General features: G+C 39.0%; 1 protein-coding gene across 3 annotated transcripts in view; it reads right to left on the bottom strand.

Moving 5' to 3' along the window:
* ST6GALNAC3 (ST6 N-acetylgalactosaminide alpha-2,6-sialyltransferase 3) overlaps nucleotides 1–24,414 on the bottom strand; it is a 219,097-nt gene that overhangs the window by 182,600 nt on the left and 12,083 nt on the right. The window contains exon 1 of one of the 3 annotated variants that reach the window (XM_035538222.2): nucleotides 4,810–5,100. The exons of the other annotated variants lie outside the window; for them this stretch is intronic. The gene's annotated coding sequence lies outside the window, so the exon portion shown is untranslated. Of the gene's footprint in view, nucleotides 1–4,809; nucleotides 5,101–24,414 lie in introns of those variants that run through there. 3 annotated transcript variants of the gene reach the window in all.

The raw sequence follows: 24,414 nt of genomic DNA on the forward strand, positions 1-24,414 counted from the left end.
ATAAATGTCAGCTCTCCTGACAACTCCACGCTAAAGACATGCGCTCATGACAGAGCAGAACCACAGCGGTCAAGTTAAAATCAAGTTACGAGCTTCTATGCAATGAGCAGCTTGCCAGTCCTCCTTTTAAGTTACCCAGTGAAAAGTCTTTGGTAATGAAATACTTCTATTCTCTATGTGGAGAACAGAAAGGATAGAGAGGAACCTGCACTGAACACATCTGTAACTGCCCTGTTCCTTTGACATGCCTATCTCACATCCTCTACCACCAAAACAATAGCTGCACTTAAACAGTATTTTTTTTGTTCCATATGTAGATCATCTAATTATCCCTCAGGATAACTAGGAAAATTCAAAAGGCAGCAGGAAAATCCAGGAGACAATTTTTTTTTTTTTTTTTAAAAGGTAAAGCCATAGAAATGATAAAACCAAGCAAGACATCACTTGCTGACAATGATGTAGTACATTAGCAGAAGAGCCAGGACCTCTGGCAATACACGGCAAAGTTCTGCAAAAGGACAATACAGTTTTCATTCCCTTTGTTCTTAAAGCATTTCTGTTGCATGAGAACAAGGTGGAGAAGGTAGAACAGAAGTTACTAAAGACGTATATAACCCATTACAAATTAATTTGTTAGCCACTTATGTAAATGTAAAGTTTATATATGTACATTTACAAAGAGAAGGTCAAACGTATGAAATTCTCTTATCTTTCAAGACGTCCAGATGCATTTCCCTTGGTTTAGCTCCTTACCGCATCAGTCATTGTGTATCAGCCTGCAGTAGTGTTTTTTTCCTGCCAAATTCATATTTAGTAGTAGTAAAAATTGTACAAGAAGTCTACTAAATTAAAGCAGTTTTTTTAAAAAATAAAGGTAACCAAAATACTGTAATTTATACTTACAGTCTGAATACAGAGTAACTTGCTACCTGCAAAAAAAACAAACCGACTAACCTATCAGTCAATAGTAATCAATCCAGTTTGCTCTCCAGGGTTTTTGTTACTGTCAAAAACATTTAGGAATAAAGCCACTGATGAACCCTTCCAGCTTGTCTGTCTAGAGAACGTCTCTAGTAGTAACAACCAAAGACTTGCACAGAGTTTCTCTGAGTTCAAAAAGCACAAAATAATATTCAAATAATGAAGAGAGAAGAACAACGGATAGAGATGAACAATCATTTAAAAGATGTTTCTTATATCTTATTGGGTCACAAGGAAAAAGAACATTTTTTTCTGGCTAGTGGGAGTAGGACAGTGAGAACCAGAAGGCCCCTAAATAAAGCCTAATAGAGATGGAAATTATCTTTGTTGTTGTTTTTGTTCATTTGCCACTTCATTTTTCTTTTATATACCTTGGTTCTTGATCAAATATTTAAGAGTTTTTGTTTTATAAAATTGGAAGAAATTTTCTAAATGAAGACACTTGAAAGAGAAGATTCTTGCAAAATATGTCTGAATTAAACACTTGGATTTCTTGTGTTTACGTTTTAATGCTACCTCATCTCCTTTCCTCCCCCCCATTTCATCATCTCATATCCATTTGGAAAAACAAATACAAGCTCATAAGTTATTTCATTGTCATTAAATCTATAGTTTTGATGAAAAGTCAGCTTTCAACAAAAATATTTCCTAAAGGGAATTGCAATTGCAGGGAATTCTGGATATGTACAGAAATCCCCACTCTCAATCCTCATCCCTAAGGGAGGCAGGTTCCCCGTCGGTTCTAGGAAATACAAAATGCTTCTCCTTATGATGCCTGGGGTAATATTTGAGGTCGTGCCTCTCCTTATGCCTCTTCCTCTCCTCACCGCTGTTCCTACTTCAGCAAACCTCCCACTGGAGTCAATTAGAATTTTGCTTGAGTAAGCACTGCAGGGTATGGCCTGTTGACATTAAATAAGTCATCATTTTTAATTGGCATTTTAAGTTCCGTCAAACTACAGAATATACCTCACACTGCCTTAGTAAATGTTTGCACAGGGTAACAATTTGGATCATGCTAATATTCAGAAGTGATCCAAACATACACTGTGCAAATACTGAGGGTAGGTGAGTTATTTCAGGGCAAGAGATGTCTAGATCTATTCTTCTTAAATTAGTATGTATTTTGAAAGTCATAAGACAGCTCGAAGTTATTTATTTCGGGGTATGCACATATTTCTTTTAGATTGTTTGGTCCAGTGCCAGTAAGCACTGTGTACACTGAAGACCTTATAAAAGCTTGTTTTTAATCAGTAAATTCATCCTAAGCCTCTTATTAAGTGTAACATTATTCATCCTGAAAAGGCTGTAACAGCATGCTAACCACTTCCCATGATTACACTAGCTGCTACCAAAACACCCCCAAATCTCTCTTTATTTGGATTTCTTGTTGGGACTTCCCCCCCGATTTTACTCCTCCTCCCCCATCAAAACTGGCATTAAAACAAGCTTTTAGATTTATTGTGTAGGCTGTATTAGACACTCAGGATGTTTGTTCTTTGAAGCACTTTGAGATCGGAATTTGTATGAGCTTCAACAGGTATTGCAGTACGTAACACTAGATTTTCATTTATTTATTTATTTTAAGATCCTAAACCACTTAGCACAATATCGCTCTGGACACACGAAGGACAAACAAACCACTGATGAACGGCCCATCTCAATTTCTATTCACACAAGTGGGCCTGTTGGCTTCTGGGGAAGTACACGTAGGATCTGAAGTCTTCAAAACTGAGTTTTTCCCCAGTTTTCTTCAAACAAACAAACAAGAGACTTTACTGAGTCTTATAACCTATTTCAATCAAGGAGGATTTTTTGTTTCCTGTCCTGTTACCCCTTTTACAAGCCTAGATTATGCATATTTTTATTTTTATTTTTTTTTTATAAGGGAAGCCCCCATTTCGTGAAATATGGATTTATTTCAAATATCCCCATGCATCTGATGCATCTTCAGGATTAATGACAGCTAAAACTAATAAAATATTGAGCTTGCTTAAGATTAAATCATGCTTACAGAGAATGGGTAACTAGTAACTCAGAGGAACACATGAGCTTAGGTACACTTGCTTGTGTGCAGGCAGAACAAAAAGTGAACAGAAAACACTAAGAGCTGAATCAAGGGGATTGTTTCTGTAGCATCCTAGAGTTAAAAGGCAAATTACAATCAGTCCCTCAGTAAAATTGTATTTGACACCTCTTTTCTATTGAGATTAGGAATTATCATCTTGCAAACCTGCACTTTGGATCATCAGTGTCAACCTGTCTGGAATGTAATTTAGATTTTTCAGTAACATAAAATGCCTACTGTTCTGTAGTCATTAGTGGCTGGCATAAACAGTCTGACAGTATTATAAATGAAGGCCCTGACAGTTTGCAACACTAATCCAATATTTTGCCAGTAGCTCTAATGTTCTCTGAGGGAGAAAAAAAACGCACCTCTCTAATCAGACACCCCTCTTTTTTCCTTTTTTTTTTTTTTTTTTTTAATTCCTGTAAGGTTTTTTATTGTTGTTTTTTGTGGGACCTACCCGATTTCTGCTGAAGAGCTAGCAAACACAGAGTGGAGCTGAGATTTTGAAACATTTATGCACATGCTAAATGTTCTTATCATAAAAAGATGAGCTAATATAGATTAGCAGTTATTTCTCAGAGATGAATCCGAAACTAATGAGGAAAAAAAATATTTCTTTTGAAATGGAAACAGCCTGGGATCTCTCGTTCCCTCTAGTGGCCACTGGAGCTTAGACAACAGACTCAAAAATGGAAGTGAACTGCATCCTCTCATTTGCTATACGTAACTAGAGCGAGCTCTGCTGTGATGTCACATTTTAAGAGAAATTCCCTGAAGAAATCAGTGGGGAATTCTGCTTAAAAAACACTGGTATATTATGGCCTATAGTTGCCTACAAAAGATTTCTTCACCGCAGGGACCAAAATGAAGGTCATTCTCTAGAAATAGATCTCGCTAGGGCTGAACTCAAAGTAAATTAAAATTACATTAACATTTTGACTGCTTCTCATCTGTTGTTCTTGCCTGGGCCTCAAATCGGGAAAAAAAAAAGCCACACAACACTACATTTTACATTCAAGGTGGATTAATGATCAAATAAAGAGATCAATTTACATTGTGCAAAGTGACAAATATTGGAAGTGTTAAGATGCTATTAAAGTGACAAATGGTAAAGTCAGTTATGATATTCCAATTTTAGAACAAATAGAAGAATTGGATTTTTATGGCTGAAGCACATAGAAAAAAAATGAGAAGTTTGAGGAAAGCTAAGACTGAATTCATCAGATGGGTTGTTTGATGAAGAGCAAGAAAGCAGCAAAACTGAAATACACATCTAGAAAAGATCTGAAGATTATTTTAGAATTAAAGAAATGCCTCTGTTTGCCTTCTAACAGAAAGTACACATCTTACAGGATCTATATACAGAAACAGCTGCAAAATACTTTTGTTCTACCGCAAGACTGTAATGCATCAGCTAAACTATTAGTCCCACTTCTGAGCACCACATATCAAAAAAAATGGGAATTAAATAAGGAATCCAGACAACAATCAGAATGATCAGATCAGAAATCTTAAAGAAATATGAGGAAGGCTAGGGTAAATAAGTTAATTAATTCAAAGGAGAGATGACAAGGTGATATGCTTCAAATACATAAAAGGCTACTGTTCTTCATGCCAGGTGGACAACACAAGCAGTAAAGGGATTAAGTTTGAGCAAGACTGACAAGGGCAGCATTTCCTAAGAGTAATGAAGTGCGATAGTTTAGCCTGCAAAGCCTGCCTTATTGAAGGTGTCCAAAACTAGTTAAGACAATCACCTGTCCAAGATGACCAATACAGCTGACCTTGCCCTAGTGCAAGGATCACAGAGGCAATGACAAGTCCTTTCCAGACCCATAAGTGTGTGAACAGAAGAAGAGTAGTCACTGATTCTGAAAGACAGAAGATAAGAAGCAAAGCAAGCGAATTAACAGCAAATACTCTTTAACACATTAGCTTGCTGGGCCACAGAATTCATTACCAGGGAAAAATAGAGGTTGAATGTTAAATACCTTACTAAAAGCAATCATTTGTTTTTATAGACACTGAAAAATATCCTCAAACTTACCAGAACTATGCAGCTATAGCACTAGTAATGTGATTATTTATGGCTATTTATGTGGTAATTCTGCAATAGGAAGAATAACTCAGTCAGAAGGTAAAGTGGGGATATGGGAGAGGGCTGCCCTCCACGGTTTGCTGTTCTGAAAGAGAGGGCACCAAGCTGCACGTGGAGGCATTAGGAGAAATCACCGTCTGCCTAACACTCACAAGGAGCCCAGAATACTACATGCCAAAACAAATGTATTAACATGGTTTAATCTGGTTTGTATGTCATATAGCAAGTGTTCTCCCTTTGCAAACTGTAGGAGATGAGAAACTCCAGAAAAAACGTTGCAGTTCAGGACAGTGGAAGAACCTGATCCCATAAGCTCCAAAAAGCCAGAACCAAATTTAATATATGTATCTTCCCAGAAATCTGGGCCTTCTCTCACCAACATAAAACCCAGTTTCTGTGGCAAGAAATGTATCAACAGGCTGTGCCAATGACCTACACAGCCTCTGAGCTTTATGGCATCCAGTCTGAATTGTAACCAGGCCAGTGCACATTCAAAAATCATCATACCCAGGTGACGACAGATGAGATGAACTCAGTAGGAAATGGCATTTCCACCTTTCCCAGCTGTCACCATCCTCGATTAGTGCATTGCAAGTTCTTCAGCTACCGGCCACATCTCCTACGCCGTGTTTTGACTGTACCCAACATAGTGACCACAACTGAAGACACTGCTTTCTGTATAAAAAAATCCCTTACAAAACAACGCTCTATGATTTTCTGGAGAGATTCTGGTTTTAAGTTGTGTTTTTCCCCCTTTCTACATTACCCTAAAAGCAGATGCTTTTCTCCAGATACTGAAATTGTAATAAGTACTTTGCCAATACGAGGATTTGCTTTGTCAGTAACCTGCAACTAGGTCACACCACTGACTGACAGCATGCAAATACCACATCTTACACAGAAGTGATTGCCTGCCATTTACATAACTCTTATCAAAATCTTCCTGGTTGCGCTGCTCAGATTCCTTGCCAATCATCCCTTCCCACCCAGCAGATTGAGTGGTTAGAAGGTGTAACACGAATAGGCGTCTGTCCTAATCGTTGTGAAGGTAAATACAGAAGGAAAGGGGCACTTCTCCAGGCAGCAGACCGAGCCTTAGGAAATCAGGAGAGCTTTGAAAATGGCATATTAAAATATACATGCATGTTTAAAAAATAAAGAGCTCTACCAGAGCCGAGTATCTTTTAAAATTCCAAGAGCGCCCTCTTGTGTGAAAACTAACTGATCTTACTACTCTATGCGATGGTGAGGCACGTAACGTGTTCTGAAGTCGGCAACAACATAATTACATTCTTTCTTATCACCTCTTAACTTCGCCTGTTCCTGACATTTAATTTTTTTCTTCCAGCCTGTTTCACTGGATTTTTATTTTCATGGACACACAAGCAGGGAAAGCCAAAGTCAAATTGGGGCAGAATAATCTATTCCCTATCTTGTCTCATAAATGCAGTTTCCTCCAATGCTTCTTTGCTCAGCTCTGCGGGAATCATACTTCCTCCAGGCTGAAACATTCGCACACAGCAGACTAACAAAAATAATAAGTATGAACCAACACTTTTAAGATGATAGGAAAAAGCTGCAAAAACATAACTAGAACAGAGGTGAGCAGGCAGAGGAGTCAGCTCGCTTGTCATTGTCCATCTTCAAATCAGTTTGTAATGGGAAAGTTCCAGAAAATAATGGCCTATTTACGCTGCGGTGTCAGTAGGAAAGCATTGTTTGGCACAGGAGAAGATGAAAACTGAAAGGCATCACAGACACTCATCCTGAGGTAACGTATTGACTAAGGCCACAGATTTCAAATCAACAGGTGCTCATTAAAAGGCACAAATGCAAGCAGCCCGAGTGAAGCCAGATTTACCAGGGAAGATGCACACGTTGCCTGTCCCAGCTGCCACAATTACCTGCAGTAGAGCAGACTCAGAGCTGCCGAGGAAGAGTGGGTAAGAGCAGGCAGGGAGAGAGACAGATGGAAAAACCTAAAGCAAAAGTAGAAAGATGAAAGAGGAAAGGGAGAGGGAAGGAGTTTACAAGTCGACTCCACGTAGAACATGAAACCCTTACCACTCACATTATTCATTCTTTTAATTGTGTGCTTGCCTTCCCCTAGCAATTAAACTGAACGTCCTTGACAGTCTGTCTTCTACAGCAGCACAGAACTGAAAGTAGACATCAGCTTCAGCGCTTTATGGTCCCTATAGTATTTTAATTTTCTAAATTGGAGATTTATGGAAATGCTGACATTCATCTCTTGGTTAAAATGCTAGCACGTTGCTTACAAACACAGACTTTTTCTTCTTTTAGCTAAAAGGTTGACAAGAAGGGCTTAGCTGCTTTTTAATCATCATGCAGCACATGATGGGCTGTGAATTTTTAGCTTTATCATCTTACTACTTAAATCTTTAAAAGCGTCTGGCCATGCACATGCTTTTGCTCTCTGCATTCTTTAAACAGTGATAATAATTAGCAACTAAGCAGCCTGATTATCATATGAATGGAGAAACAATTGAAAATACAGTAGAATTAGGATCCAAATGTCTAAGTCTTCAAAATCACAGGATTGTTAGGAACAGATGTCATTCAAAAGTTTACCTGCCACCACGCTGTTACATCAGATGCTATTAACAGCAGACTAAATTGCACCATGAGACCAGGTTTGACTGAAAAGACTTCATGGCATTGACAACATCTTTCCCTACGTAGAGGCATGTCAAGTGGTCCCGAAGTAAGCTTAGGATCTTTCCAACAGACTTACTTATATTAAAAAAATAGACTTTTTGTCTGTCTTTTCTCAGATAAAGCAAGTCTTCATGTGATTAGTTCTGCATGTATGTTGACAAAACAACTAAAAAACCTTGATGTGATTGAGAATCTACTGTTACGAGAAACGTTACTGTCCATTGTGACAATCATTCCTTGTGTCTTAAAGAGAATTCTTAAGGCATAGGAACCTTAAGACATAGAAACTAGAAAGCTAGCCTGTCCTCCTGAATGGCAATTGGCTTTATTTTCGCCTTCTGCATAAAGTGGCTTCTACAGGAGATAGTTTTAAAAAATTGCAAAACTAGACAAAAAATTAAATACGAAAATCAGTAGTTTTAACTTTAATTCTCCTTGGCAGAGGAAAACGTGCTCTCATGCTGTGGAACACTGGCAAAGGGTTACAAAAGGCTAAAAGAAAATGCAAATTCTGTGACTGTCGGCATTTGTGTTTGTGAAACGATAACGAAGCCAGACCAAGAAACAGAATTACCACACAGACTGGATCTAATGAAAATAACGCAGAGCTTCCCTCGAATACGTTGTTATACTGGCATGTCTTTCACCAGTGGGGTGCCCAGAGAATAAAGCTATGTGTAAATACCAAGGTGCATTAAGAACTATTTATAACAAAAAGTGTTATCCATTTTACATGCATCTCCATATACCAGCCTTACTCATTGCCTTTCCAACAGAGTCCTTCTTTCATAAGACAAAGATTTAATGAAGTTTTCTAAGCTCTGGCAATGCTGAACATAAGCCGAGGCACTAATACATTCCCCTCATCCTGCAAAGGAATGGTTCCTAATGAGCACATGTGTAACTTAACCCATGAACAATCTTTTCTCCCTACCCAGGTCCTTCCTCAGCACTGTGTGTCAGCCATAAGTGGGCTGGGATCAGGCAATGGACTTAAATACATTTCTTTCACACACACACCCTTCCTCCTCTACCACATGCTTCTTCTCCAGACCATGGTAATATTTATATTTAGTGTTCCTTATGCGAACACAGAGACAAATAATAGTGTATGTAAATTATTTTTAACAGAAACAGTGAAACTTCACTTTTTATTAGTGAATTTATAGTTTGTCTCGCTTTCTTCCACAAGGCAGAAATTCAATCCATTTACAAACCAGTAAATCACATCCCCAGAACTTTCACATTTATTTGCAGAGGTATTTAGTCACCTGAGAGTCATAGCAATACTTTAACATGCCTCAGAAAATGGCTTCCCGCTTTTGCTTACAGCTTGAGACAAAGGACAAACACCAGGAAACAAAACAAAACCCACCAACATCCCCCCCCCCCAAAGCAAGAAAAGCAATGGTTTCCTGCAGACAGCGGCTTGTCGCTGTTAGCTTCAGCTGCTGAGAGTTTGCATTCCCCTCACAGCTCCCACTGTAGCAAAAGGAGGGCGGGGGAATCGCTTTCCAACACACAGCACTTCTGAAACATCGCCAAATCCCTCAAAACATTCCTCCGGGACTTAGGGGATTGACAGACAGCACGCTGCAACCAGCACCCACTGCGTTTTCCTCTAACATTTTTAAAGCCCTGCAGCGCCACTGTCACCCGTTAACATCCCAATCGCCTGAAGAACAATTTCCCTGGCCTCAGGTCTCTCGCACCACAAGGCACCGAGCTGTCACATCTCTTGTAGGTCTGCTGCCTCAGCAAATTCAATTTACACTTCTATTTGTCTGTTTTCTAAGCAAGATCCAAGCTGGATCACTTCACCAGAAAGGAAGACTGATGTTAAAAGTCACCTGAATTTGTCTCTCCTGACAACACTTTAAACAAGGAGTTAAGAAATAATTTCCCCTTTATTCAAATTGGGGAATTTAAGGCTTTAGCAGACAGCAGCTTAGATCATCCCAGCAATCAATCCCACCCAGCAAAATCTAGGTCAGTAAAACTGAATGGGAGTCAGAAGGCTCCAAAGAATGAAACACTCAATCGTAAAGAATTGTGGAAAAGCTGCAGATCTGGTTAGGACAAAGGTCACATTAAAGCTGTCAAGTAGAAAAACAAGTTATCTGGAAAATAACCCCCCTTCCAAATCCTAAGCATAGCAAACTATTTTGGAGAGTTTGTCTTGAAACAACAAAAATGAGGCTTTGAAGAAGAAAATAAATAAATGCAGCCATCGTGGAACTAAAAGTAAGTAATTTTTGCAGTGACCACAGGCTTCACCAAGGCCTTCTTTGGCATCATCTCAAGATTAATACAATTGAACCCAATATTTTCAAGTGTTAGAAGATTTCTACTAGTAGAACAGAAAAGGGTTACTGTGACAGACAGGTCTCCCCTAGCCTTACAAAATAACTTGCAAGTCTAACAGTGCTTCTGGTTAAGACACACTACCGTAAGTGAAAGGAATATGCATTACTTCATTTTCCTTCCTGCTGCAGCAGGAATGTAAAGCCTTCCAGCTGTGCCACGGAACAGATTGCAGGCTGCTCTGCGGAGCCACTCGGAGCAGGCTCTGCTCAGCTTCTCTGTGCACGAGGCTCCAGCTGCCCCATGGGCAGCACAGGCCCTGCACTGATCACAGCTGTGTCAATCAGGGCTTCCCACGGGACTGCGGGCAGAGCATCACTGCATCACTCCTCAAGTTCTGTTCATGCTCTGAGCGCCTACAAGTTCCCTGTCCTAGGAGGTGAATGAGGAAACTGAAAATCCCAATTATGACCCACAGCCCTTTAACAATTCTTAAGTACCATATGGGCATCCCCCCCGCTCCAAACCTAGAAGTTATAGTTCTCTGTTTGTGGGTGGGGTTTTTTTGGTTGGTTGGTTTTTTTTGGTGGGGGCACACTTGTTGTGCTCCTTGTGTTTCTTTATAGTATGAAGCAGAATCATGCTGACTGTTCCTCATCAGACCTGTGACACCTTCAAAGCCACTCCAAAAGTGAGGAGCATCACACAGGCAGGTTAAAGGGCAGCTTTTCTTGAACCCTTATTTTATTTTCAGCTGAGAAACCTTTTGGAGTAGGGAAGAAAGGAGAAATCTAGGTCATGCCTTGCAATGCAATGTTTAGAGACATAAGTGATAGGAAAGACTTTGATGTGTTTCTGATGTGTTTCATACTTTTTTTTTTTTTTGAAGCGTCCCAGTCTGTATGTACTCCCGTGAAAAGGATCTTCAGCCTCCTCACAAGCAAGATGGAAAGAAGCTATTACTTTGCACTAATCTTGCCCCATTCTCTCAAAGTTTTTGGGGGCATATTTGTTCATTTGGTTTTTGGTTGTTTTCTTCAGCTCAGCATTGTTCTCTAGCAAGGACTGAAAATACAAATTTTGAGACCAAGAAAGGTGAAATCACTTGACCCCATCCACAGAGATGGGAATGGAAGATACCTCTCCTTCATCTCCAGCTGTTTTAATTAAGCTCAATTTGCCATTGCTTTATAGTAAATGCACAGCTATACGGGGTAATGAAAATGGAACAGAAAACACATGGTATGGACAAGGGACCTTCAAAAACGTACCGACTGACCTGGTCAGTTAACCAGAGCCCTTCTGCATTATTTCACAGACACTCACACCATCCTTGTTTCTGGACTGTATTTCTGATCAATAAACCTCTTCTGCCATAGACATGACCCAAAACTAGTAGGTATAGTACCAAAGATTGATTTCACGGCAGAACAGATTAATTTTCCTTATATACACCCAATAACGCCTATGTGCTGTCCATAAGCCTTACAGTTTTGGAATGCTTAGAAAGAGGTCAAAGACATACTTTAAGGGATGAGAAAGTATAAATATATTTTCTAGACAACAGGAGGCTATGAACCGCTGCTAACAGACAACAGATATTGATGTTTCTGTCTATTTATTATGTCCAGCACTAAAGCATCTAAAGAGTTAGACATCACAATTTCATCTTCCCAGCTAAAAAAGAACTTTAAGAGACCACTTCAAGGTTGTGGGCACTCCTTGTTAAAGAGTTCAGCAGAGGGGTAACTTTGAGAAATAATTTCTAAAGTGCTCGCCAGTACTGAAGTGCAACTCAGCAGCTTCGCAGTGGTGTGTTTACTAAAAGGTCTCCTGAATGCGGGCATGCATGTGCATAGTTTAAACACACAGCATTGTTAAAAACACTAACATTTAAAAACAAACCAAAAAAATAGTAAGAACAAGATTACTTAAGGCATGCTTTTCCATGTTTACAAAATGCTGGCTGATTGATTCTCACAAAGAAAAATATTCTTTAAATGGTATTTTCATTTTTTAAAAGTCAAGGAAAGTGAATACAAGCACACTGGCTCACATATGGGAAAACAACCTGAATACAGGATGAAAAGGAGGAATTTCTGCCTTCCAGTGTAATACTTGATAATGAAAACATGTTTTCATTAAGACAGCAACAAACTTCAAGTCTTTAATAGTCATATTTGTAGCTTCAAAGAGCAATGACCTCTTTAAACCTAAGAGATCCATATAACATTTAGAGATTATATCCACTTGAATGCCATATTTACTCATACTGAATGCTGCAGCAGTGCCTTCCACAATCAAAAACCAGCTGAATACACATTTCCAAGCTCCCCAGTCTTTTTGGTCAAAGAGCTTCGCTACATGTAACCGTAGACCTCTCTCTCCTCTGCAGGGAGATGGAAGACAACAAGGGAGCATCATCTGATGCTTGCTCTGATCCTTTGCTTCTTCCAAGTGGGCTTTGGTCTCACCTATCGCTGCCAGTCTCCAGTTTGTGTTAGTATCATTTACATCTTTATTACTACAATGATATTCAGAAGTCCTCATTAGGATCAGAGCATCATGCTGAGGGAGCACAGGACTGGAAATGCTTACAATGAATAGCATTAATACTGTGCTGGTAGTCCTAAAGCACCTGCACAGAGGTGGGAATGGGAGGGCTCATGTTTTCCTGGCTCACAGCAGAGAACACCCCACACAGCATCTGTAAAACATTCTGTCTTATCTATGAGTATCTGTTTAAACCATCTCATTCAAAATAAACACCACATCAGGTAAGATACTTAAAAAGCAACTCAGAAGCCTTGGGATCATTATAAGATAATGCAAACACTCCTATGACCTAAATTCTCACTAATATCAAAGAAGCAGAAATCAGGCACTAAGTATATTTCTTGTGTGCCCAAATGCTTAAATCCCTTTTCAAAAAAGAGACTTAGCCCTAGCAATCCTGCAAGAATTCTTTAAATCCTGAGCCTGACAAGCTTTTGAAATGTTACCCTTTGGGCCACATGATGCCATCTCCGATATTTTATGCCTAGCGTTATCAGTGCTGGCAGAGGCCTGGCTTCACAGCTTGAAAATCTGTGCAGAGAAACATCTGGCAGCAATCTGGATGTGGCTCCTCTTCAGCTGCTGATTAACAGCTCACGCTGGGTCAGGATCACCAAAAAGTCAGGCACCTCCTTACACCTCTAACCTGACTCCCAGGGGGAGGATAGCAGCAAGCCACAAAGAACACATCCATAGAGCAGACACTGGAACCGATTAGCCTTTTGGGCAATATTCTTCATTGGTAAGATTCAGGACCTGGACTCCAGTTCTACTGACAGCAATGGATGCATGAGTGACAGAAGCAGTTTCACAAAGAAGGAAAAAATAAGTCTGCTCCCCCCACTGTCCCTGCAAGTCTTTCCATCCATTATCTGGTATCAAGACTCCAAGACACTCTGCCAAAAACAGCTGACAGATGACTGGGATGAGAGGAAAAAAAGAACCAGAGACCATAGTTGCTATGAGACATGTCCTACATAGCCCCAAAAGACCAATGCCACTGCCAGCCTTCTTCTGGGCCATTCCATAGCAGAATGGAAGCTGTCATGACATGTGCATAAGTCTACCAGAAACTGGACAGATGGGGAAAGCGTAGATTTTACCATAATGCTGTATGGAATGGGACCCAGGAGCTTTCACATACTGGATGTCACCACATCTGCCATCAGGAATCAAGGTGCCTTTTCTTCAAGTCATCACCAATCTGGTTAATTCCCACGTGGTGTAAAAAAGCAAGATTGACAGGTTTATGTTTTTTTTGTTGTTGTTGTTTTTAATCCTTGGGGGGGGGGCTTTTGTTGCCTTTATTTTTTTTTTTTTTTGGAGAAGTGTGGTGACCTATACACAAACCAGATCCCGTGAAAAGAGCAAGGTGGCTGAAAAATCAAATGGAAAATGAGAACAGTTTCAAGAAAGATAGGTCTGTAGCAAACGGGAACCTTATTGTTACATTTGTCAATACCACACAGTCATAAACAGAGGGAGAAAGCAAGGCAGGAGTATAAAACAAGGATCAGAGGCTCCTGAAATGGATGCAAAGAAATTAATCTAACGCACAAGGCTAAATCTAACCTAAAGCATCACAAATCACATCAACACATTGGAAAGAATGGTGCGCACACAGTAGCATTGACACTGCTGATAACACAAACTGACAAATATCCTAATATATTAGGCAGAAATATTTTTTCATGCAATATCAGACATGCGTGACTTCTTATCCCATTGATTTCATTCCCTTTTCTGCTAGCAGGAGGATTGAGTTAAGATCCAGTCCAGTCAATGAGATTCTTTCCATCGATTTTTGTGAGCTCTGGCTCAAGCCCATACTTGTCACGGCCAATGGATGTTTCACAGTATTTGTCTTGTCACTGTCCAAAAAGAAAATTATTTCAGTGTTTTGCATATCCATTTGCTGAATCAGGGAGAAAGCAGATTTTGCTAACAGCAGTAGAAAATAGCTAGGAGGAGAAGAGGCAGAATTAATTTTGGACCTTAACAAGCCAAATTACTGAGCTATTCAGTCACTAATTGAAACGCTGGAATCTAGGAAGGGTTCCTAAAGGCTCTGAACGCACCCAGGTCATTAGTTTAACAAAGGCTGCAAAAAACTCACAATGTTGTAGAGCAATAGCCTAACTGGGCAGTGGGAAATGCAAAACAGAAGAAAATAAAAAAGGAAAGCAAAAGCTCCCTGAAGAAGCTCCTACAAACACACAGCGTTTAGTTGACACAGTTCTGAGTCTTTTTTAGAAACCACAGGATGAAGGCAAAAAGTCTCAAATACCTCACTATTCAACTTAAACCTATGGATTTTAAACTGCTTTTTGAACACCGAATAGTGTTCAGAAATGGACTCTTGTTGCCCAGCTAGACTTCATATTCTAGCATAAACTGCCAAGGCAAGCACAGAACAGGCAGGAACAGCACGAAGCTGCACCAGGGGAGGCTCAGACTGAACATTAAGAAAAATTTCTATACTCTGAGGGTGGTCAGACACCGGAACAGGCTTCCTGGCGAGGTGGTTGATGCCCCATGCCTGTCAGCAATTGAGGCATTTGGATAGTACCCTCATTAATATGGTTAATTTTTGGTTAGCCCTGAAGTGGTCAGGCGGTTGGACTTGATGATCTTTGAAGAGTCCCTTCATGCTGAACTCTTCTACTCCATTCATCTTCACTTTTATCTGACTGCAAAGGAGGAGCAACCTCTTCCATGCTCTCTCAGTAACACGATGACACAATGCTGCCAAAACTATCACTGCCTGCTGGCTCCCTCCTCTCTCAATACAGTTTAAAAAAAAAGAAATGTTACACTTCTTGTTTTGTGTGCTCTCCCCAGATATAGTCTTGGAGAAAATATTTTGACATCATTTTTTGTTTCCATACTTCAAGTGTGAAGGAATTTTTCATCGTTCTTTGATTAAAAATCAAATACACATGCACTTGCACATTCTGAAGGTACTTTCAGCTAAACTTTGACATTAATATTTATGATATACCACCATTTTGCAGAAAAACAATCAAAACGGAAAAGATATCCCACTTTTTTTAGAGGCTTCTTAAAAAAGTGTTCTCAGCTCTGCAATTCCTTATCTTTGAATCAGTCAAAGCCTTTCATTGGGTTTTATGACATCCACAAAAATGGTTTTCGCATCCACGGTATGCATAAAAGCTCTATTGGAGATGCCAGCCCCACATACAAATTCCTATTCACGGAGCTTTATCAGAGCCATTTAAGTACCCACAGAGAGATAAGGGCACGCTGGCACAGTACTGAGAACAACTGGCTGAAGAGCAAAATAGTTTGAGGGGTGGCCAAGAAAAGTAAAAATTGAACATGAGCTCATGACAGTGTTGGAAAAGGAAGTGAAAAAGCGTGAGTGCTAGAAATGAGTAAGGACTTTGGCTCAAAACAGTCCCCAGGCAGCTCCCAGTCCCATTTTCCCCCCTACATTTGAGCATCTAGAGGCAGTTTCACTGATAAAGGTTCCCATTCTCTTCACCACTGAAACTCTACCAAACAAAATAGCTCTGTTATTCACAGAGCAGATACTAAAAACATTTGCAACAACCATGAAAATCAGCTTTAATGTAGGCATATACCCTACTTATTCTTTTTCTAACTACAGATCACTCCGGCCACTAAAGCAGAGAGACTGTTTTCTTTGCTGACAGTCATACTTCACAAAAATGAAAAAGGAAACAATCCTCAGAGAGAGGTAACAACCCACCTCCAAATCCCGTAAGTCAAGCACCCCATGCTATGATTAATCTCTTAGGACAGAACATAAGTCAGGACTTCCTAGGTGGATGGCTCCTTTGAAGTAGGCTTTACAGGTGTCCTTTCCTCCTGCAGTGTTGCATTCACTGCTGCTGCTTAAGAAAAACAATACCATAGGATATGGGACAAATCCCCACATACTACTTTTACCAATAAGTGTGAAGCACCATATGCTACAGATGGAATCTAATGTTTTAAAAATCATCTATGGTGACTTCTAACTTTGCATACATAACCATTTTCAGATGTTTCAGAAACTTATAAACACTGCTTAAAATTTATAAAACGCTAGCAATACTACAAGCAATGCATTCACTCAAGACAGAACATAGCTTACTAAACTGGTTTATGCGTGTTCAATAAATCATTTGTAATGAACTGTGAACTCCTTAGAAAAAGATAAATGCAATAAATTAAGTTCATTTGGTAAATGCAGTTATTGACTAGCTATTTAATAAAGCACTCAGACCATATCATATTTCTATAGTACCACATGCTTACTAAACTATTCACCATGGAAGCAAGCAAACTTTAATAATAAAAAGAACACTAAATTTAATTCTAAATATTATTGACTTGCTCTAGTAGTTAAATACATCATTCATAACAAGTTTAGTGAAACATTTATTCCAAGTTATGCAGCCCTCAGAACACATTTTCACAGCTGTTGAAATAGCACTAATCTTCTATGCAGTAACTACTTCATAGATTATGGTGAACGTATTAATAGTGTATAGGCTATCTGGAGTTAAGACAGAAAACCATTACAGGACAAGCATTTGTTATCTACCAGAATGGAAGAGGAGAAACACAGAAACAATACATGAGCAACATGCCCTTGGGGACTTGCAGAGAAAAATCCCTGCTTTCTTTGGTCCTGGAAGGATCCTCTAAAACATCCTCTAAAGGGGCTGGTTATTACGTGTCTTTGAATTTTTGAACTAACAATAAGACTGCCAGAATCACAGATTTTCAAAAGCTTACTTTCTTGTTTACACCATGTATTTCTGCCCTAGCAGTGAGCACAGAGTTTTGGACTCTGTATGAGAAAGGCAGCTGGTGCAGTTCCTTTAAACAGGACACTTACATTACAGTTAGAAGGTCAAGATCCCTGCTTCTTTTCATGAACATTCATGAATTCTACTGACCACTGCTCACTTTGGCCTGGGGATATAGCTTTGTCACTACATCTGATTTCAATTAGGCTATGCATTTTTCTTCGAAACACCGTGCAAAGCATTAGCTTGTTACTTTACATGACAGGAGCTCTGTGGGATTTGATTCTGTTCTTTCTTACTTCAATGAACCCTTGCTGATACTAATGAAGTTGTACTACTTCATCCAGGAATTTGATTATTGATAGGTATGCAGATAAAATACGTAAAGCAACACAAGTTTTTCTACATTTTTAAGGAATTTTATGCTGCACCATTTATAATATGGAAATGTGTTCTGGTTTACTGAAGCACCCAAGACTGTTTGTAACACCTCTGCAGGGTGATATGTGACTGCTTAGAATACCTCCCCGTTCTCTTCTGTCCCACTACCATTCTCTTTTTTTTCTTCCATTTCAATAAAGTTTAACTGTCTTCTGGAGAACACAGCTTACTTCTAACCCAACAACAAAAAATGGCTTCAGACTCCAGTATAGCTAGTAAAATGGTTAAAGCAAAACCAATCCCCTACAGCAGGACCAGAACAGTTTCAGGCTCACCACTGAAACTAATACAATCCATATATTTGTCCTGGAAAGCCGTGGCTACAGGAAAAGAGAATTCTGATGCCTCAGCAATTCTTGAGTAAGAGTAATCAGAATAACAATATATTTATTAAGAAAAAAAACAAAACGACTGTTCTGTTACAACGCTCCTGTAAAAAACATTGCTTATTCTGCGAGAAATGAGATCCTTTCTTCAGCAGTTACAGGTCAAGCCTCACAGAGAGCAGGCTAATTAATCCCATTTGAGTACAGTCAGAGCTGACCTTGTACAAGTTTCATAGAAATATGCAAAAGCCTAAACAAGAAAAATTCAAATTAATAGAAGAAACTAAAAATTCAAATTCTTGCAACTGCTCAGAACTTTGTTCTTGTTGAGCTATTTACTATGAAAAAAATACCTCGTTTCATTAGAAAAACAGATAAAATACCTGCAGCATCCTGTTTTCTTAGATACCAAATTTAACTAGATGGCTATCTCAAAGGGGTCTTCCTGAATTATCTGCTGACTTCTGAGCCAAGGTAGACATACACTTGATACAACCACTTGGCAAATTACACCACACTGTTGTTTTGCTTAGATGAAACCAAGCAAGAAACAAACTGGATTTAATACAGAACATTATTCTGGCTTATTTTCAGTCTCTGCTTATTATTTTGGCAGACTTCTATTAAGTTATTATCCCTTAAAATACCAGAGGGTGTTGAAAGACAACAGTAATTGTTCAATCCAGATGTATATTAAATGCAGAGTTGTTACAGTTGGCCTTAGTTTATATTCTTTATTAAAAGGAGCTATTAAAAGACTTTTGAAAGAGGAAAACCAGCATGAAAATCTCCGATTATAGGTCTGGAAGAGAGAGTCCAACAGACATTTTTGCATTAAACCTGACCTGAAAAATTCTGATCTTCGAAGGTTGGTAACATCAACCAAAACTACATGCTAACAGAAAGGATTGTTTATTTACAGATTCCTTAAACTGAAATACATATTTCAGTTGGAAACATCACAATGTTTTGTTACTATTGGATATGGAGGTCTGAATAACTGAAAATGAAACTACTCTAGTCATGCACAATCCACTAATGTCCTCCAGTCTGTCTCAAACTAACCCACAATATACTAAAAATACTATATCCATATCTTACAGTGTATAAGAAAGAAAATTTTGGAGCTGGAAGAAGTCTTGAAAGCCAGAAACTACATCCAGAAAGACAGAGGACATGAGATACAAAATCAGCAGTCATATTTGCCTTTATCCTCTGTCCACCTGAACGTGGATGCGCATACAAAAACACACACTCCAATCCAGTCTTGCAAGCAGCTATTTATTTAAAGTTGTGCACATTTGCCAATGATAGCAGACCTACAATAACATTCCTAGTAATACAAAATCTGCTCTGTGGCATGCTTGCAGTAAACTATGTTTTGTTTCCATCTTTGTACCAGAACAAAACTCTAGTTTAGTTCAGGAGTCAGAGTATCATACAACTGTTAGGTGAAGCCTGTCTTCTAGATCCGAAGCTTGTGACAGCCACCATTTACACACAGTTCGGCTGAGAACCTGAACTGTTTTTAGTTATTTCAGCTTTTAGATTCAAGGTGAAGATCACGGCAGAGTGTTAAGACATAAGCTCATTTGAATCTTCCTGGATGACAAGCAAGCACAGCTAGCAGGAGGACCAAAGTCACACTAAAGTAAAGATCTGTGACCATAATGTTAGAATGGATTCACTGCATTGGCACCAGTGGATTGACCTTTGTTTCCTACAAGCATTCTAGAATAAAGCTTACCAGCAAGTGTTTTAGCAGGCAGTTGATTTTAAGCTATGGCAAGTAAGTGGCAAAACGGGCCGGGGAGTAGGGAGCTTGTGAATAGTTTGACAATACATTAGCATCATTATCTTCACAGAAACATAAGATAATGAGAACAAAGCAAAACAATTTTCCTTACCTCCTCTGAATCCTATAAGATTAGGTTTCTGTATATCTAGCAGATACTGCCCGTGAACTACATTGTATGCTCTAACATTCCAGTAAAAATAATGGTGTGAAATTCAAGTAGCAGTCTAACCATACGCAATTTGGTTGGGCAGAACTCAACATTTTCTGTGCCTACACTACAGCCCTTGAGCAACAAGAAAAGGTTGTTGCTCAAGAAAGGATTTCAGCAGAAACAGCTGGAATACATCACTCCTGTTCACTTTACTTAGCTGTAACAAGGGTATATGTATCAAACATTCCTTCATTTATCTTTAATTTAAAAAATAAATTTGTAAAAAAGAATTTTCATACCAGTAGCACGCTATAAACCTCATTCCAGATCAGTCTCTCTTGTATAATTACATAAAGCTTATTCTCTTAGTGAAAGAGATAATAACCCTGAATATGGGTTTTAAATAGGGCCTTTGGGAAAAACAGGGCCAGATGAATCAGCAAACTGCAGAAAAAAGCTGAAAGATGGACTGATTTTGCACTTGCACTCTCACATACCATCAAATTACAGCAGACTTAAGGAATCTGAATGGTTTGGGTTAGAAGGGACCTTAAAGATTATCTAGTTCCAACCCCCTATTGGTTTAGCCAGGTTTTCCTGTCTAGTTGAAAACATGCAGCAAAAGCAGTTACATTCTACCACTTCAGAAAATTTTTTACTGAATGCCTTTTGCATGGAAAAAAGAAAAAAGTTATAGGACAACTAAATAAATAAATCTGCCACATTAAAGTTTGCTGCCAAATACAATTCCTCAGGCTCTCTTACAAGTATCGCAAACTGCAATTCCTTTCAATAAAAGCCTGCATTTAATTGCAGAGGCCTTAATAAAGGATCACGAACACTACATTCAGGACTACTAGACAGCAATTTATTCATCCCCTCAGCCAACTGGTAAAGGAATCCTCCACCTCACCTGAAGGGCCGCCATTTCCAGCTCTTCAATGTACTCTGTGCAGAAACAAACTATGTTTTTCACTTTCCAGAGGTATCACCTCCAGTGTGCCAACTTAGCAACATTAAAGAGAAAAGCAAAATTAGCAACATTAAAGAGAAAAGCAAAATGTTTGACCTGCACATAGGTGAGGATGATTCTGTTGACACAGCTATTAGATATGTTTCAATAAACCTGATACATATGGTGTACTATAATTAACATTATGAATAGCAGCAGCATTGTAGAAATCATTAAAATCACAGAATAATTAAGACTTGTAGACCTGACCTCTAGAGATAACTTCGTCCAACTCCTGCCTAAAGTAGGCCTAACTTTCGTCACTTACCTCACACTGCTTCAGGCCTCGGCCTGGTCAGTTTTGAAAGTTTCCAAGGGTGGATATGCGAGGCTTCTGTACCAGTGTTATTCCAGTCTTAGTGGGATTTTTTTCTCCTTATGTTTCTTTGGAACTGCCCTTGCTGCAAGATGTGGCTGCTGACTCTTTCCACAGTGCACCTCTGAGAAGAGCCCACCTCCATCTTCCCTACGCTGGAGGTAGCAAAAGACCACAAGTAGCTACTTGCTCAAGTCTTTTCCGGGCCTAGCAAACCCAGCTCCCTCAGACTCTTCTCATAACACTTTTCTTTTCTAAAGACTAGCACATGCATTAGTGGATGGTTACCTGCCTTCCACTGTTCTTCACAAAGGAGAAACCCCAGAGTTCAGGATTTTTCACTTTTAATTATATTCTTTCTGTAGAGAGAATGCATACGCACACCAGCTTCCCATACATGCGGACATATTTGCTTCTTGTTCTAGGCAATGATCACAGGGGTAAACATGCTCACGAGTTCATCCAACAACCCTTTTCTGTCTTTTTTGTCACACTTCAAAATAACTCTTAGCCTGCAACAGGGAAAAAATAGGACCAAGGCCTAATCTCCACTGGATGCCTATGTTTACCAGAAAAAAGCTTTAAAAATCCACAGAGGTCTCTTTTGAGAACAGGGCCCGATTAAGCCAGATAACAGGCTGTCATTACAAGAAGCATCGTCAGGCACCTCACCTCTGCAGTCAAGCCAGGTGCAATCCACTGTTAGCTTTCAGAAAAATGTCAGTACCCCCATGGTCCTGCTCCCATAGGAAGCCAGCACTACCACGCCTAGTTGGGGAGGCAGCCATTTTATGTCACCCATCCAGCCCTCCTGCAGCTGGCTTTCAAGGAACAACGTTTCTCTCAGCAGAACAAGAAACAAACGTTTGGATCCTTTTTTTTTTTTGGTCTATCAACACACAAAAAATCTAGTGCAATAACAAAAAAACCACCAAGCTTTGACATCCTCTCACAAAGAAAACATCAGGAACACCTGGTGATGCAGCCTACTGTATTAGGCATACACTGCCATAAAATCCCCACCCGCAGCACGAATTGCCAACAGTATAAGATACAAATTGAACCCAAGAAAACATTTAAAATGCAGTTCCTCTCACAGTTCTGCAGTAAATCTTATTCTACTTACCACATTTTTTTAGTGCTTTAGTAGCAGCAATGAAATTAAGACACAGAAAAACCTAGTCTACTAATCTGTTAGTTCTTCCTAATGGTAGACAGAAAAAAAGCAATAATATGCAGCATCTTCCAATCTGTCCACAGATATATTTTATCACTTCAGTGCTGGAGAAGTCTATGTGCCCATCCACATGGGGCCAGAGACAGACCCTGCTTTCCTCTGCATTCCTACCACCAAACTCAGCCCATCAGCAATTCCACCACCAGCCAAATTCAGAGGGCCAGTTGTCTTCCACAGCTGTTACTCGTATGTCTTTCCCCCTTTGCGGGTCTGGGAAGAAAAGGGTGGACTCACACCTAGCCTCGCTGGAGTTTAACAGAGCAGTTAATTGAGATATTTGAAATCTTTTCTATTTAATACCATTGTGCAGGTGTAAGGAAGTTAACATTTGATATTCTGAAGCACTAGAGTAAGAAAAGGTTTCATCTTTATATTTAAGGTTCTCTTGTTTGCATCAATTCTGCAAAGAAATACAGGATGTATGCTGTAAAAACTAACAGTTACCTGTTGTTTTTTTTAATGCAGATTTCATAAGTTCCTTACACAACAAAAACCTGTACATTTTCCTATTTATTGCAGAAAATTCAATTTAAGGTCCTGATGTAAAAATAACTGAACCTTTAAAGTCCATTAGAATACGAAGATGAGAAGATAAAATTTCTTGCAAGTAACATTTGATAAATATAATGTAGTTACATTTCAGAATTATTAATATAGTTTTTCCTGTAATTTCCAATGGATGTCTTAACACAGCTGATGAAGTAGCCTGACCTAATTCCCAGTTCTATCGTAGTAGTTTGTTATGTTGTGGCCAGCACTTCCGGGATTTTTTTTTTTCCTAAGAGTGTAATATATTAAGAAACAGAAGTAACAACCCTTATCAAAACTTAACCCAAGTGTCTATTATTAGACCTGATCTCCAGACTGAAGTTTCAGGGGACAGCTTCACATAAATTTAAAAAATGGTAACACTCATCTATTTGCAAGCTAGCATTTCAAAGCATGTGTTGCCTAAATCTGCTTTGAATTAGGCCTTTGCATCTGCTATTATACTTCAAAGAAATGACTTCAATTAAGCTTAATTACTTCCTTCCATAGCTTTGGATACAGTTCTTACTATATTTCATTTCTCTCACAGACTGCATGGCAAATAAATGACTAATAGAAGTACAAAAACAAAAACTATTAAGCAAATACATTACGTACACACAGCAATAGTGTACATGTATTACACTAATTAAGTTATTGTCAGTCTGCAATCACACAAATGGAACAGTAAGAGGGAACTTTTCACACAAGATCAGCAAAACCAGGCTCATCCTTTGAAGTTTTAATACCTTTCTTACCTAATTTATAAAGAGTTTTTAAATTCCTGAAAGCAAACAAGCCTATTAAAACACAGTTACTTTATACTTTTTACTCAATAATAGGATATTGAAAAATAGCATCTAGGCAGCAAGCTGGCTACTAATTATATTCCTCTGTATCCTGTTTGTCTAGTAGTCCCAGAAACATGCAAAATAATTGTCCTTTCCAGTCATCTGGAATACCACACACGATTCAATATCAGTCTTGTAATCTCACTTCAGTTTCCCCCCAACTTCAGAGGTACAAGGAAGCATGCAAACAAGAAACTGGGTTTTAATCAGAGTATGAGATGAGGTAAAGCAATAGTAGTACTAGCATATAAGCATAGCAATTCTTCCTATTTCTTTTGGATGAG

The sequence above is a fragment of the Cygnus atratus genome, chromosome 8 (genome assembly GCF_013377495.2).
Source record: "Cygnus atratus isolate AKBS03 ecotype Queensland, Australia chromosome 8, CAtr_DNAZoo_HiC_assembly, whole genome shotgun sequence".
Taxonomy (NCBI): Eukaryota; Metazoa; Chordata; class Aves; order Anseriformes; family Anatidae; genus Cygnus; species Cygnus atratus.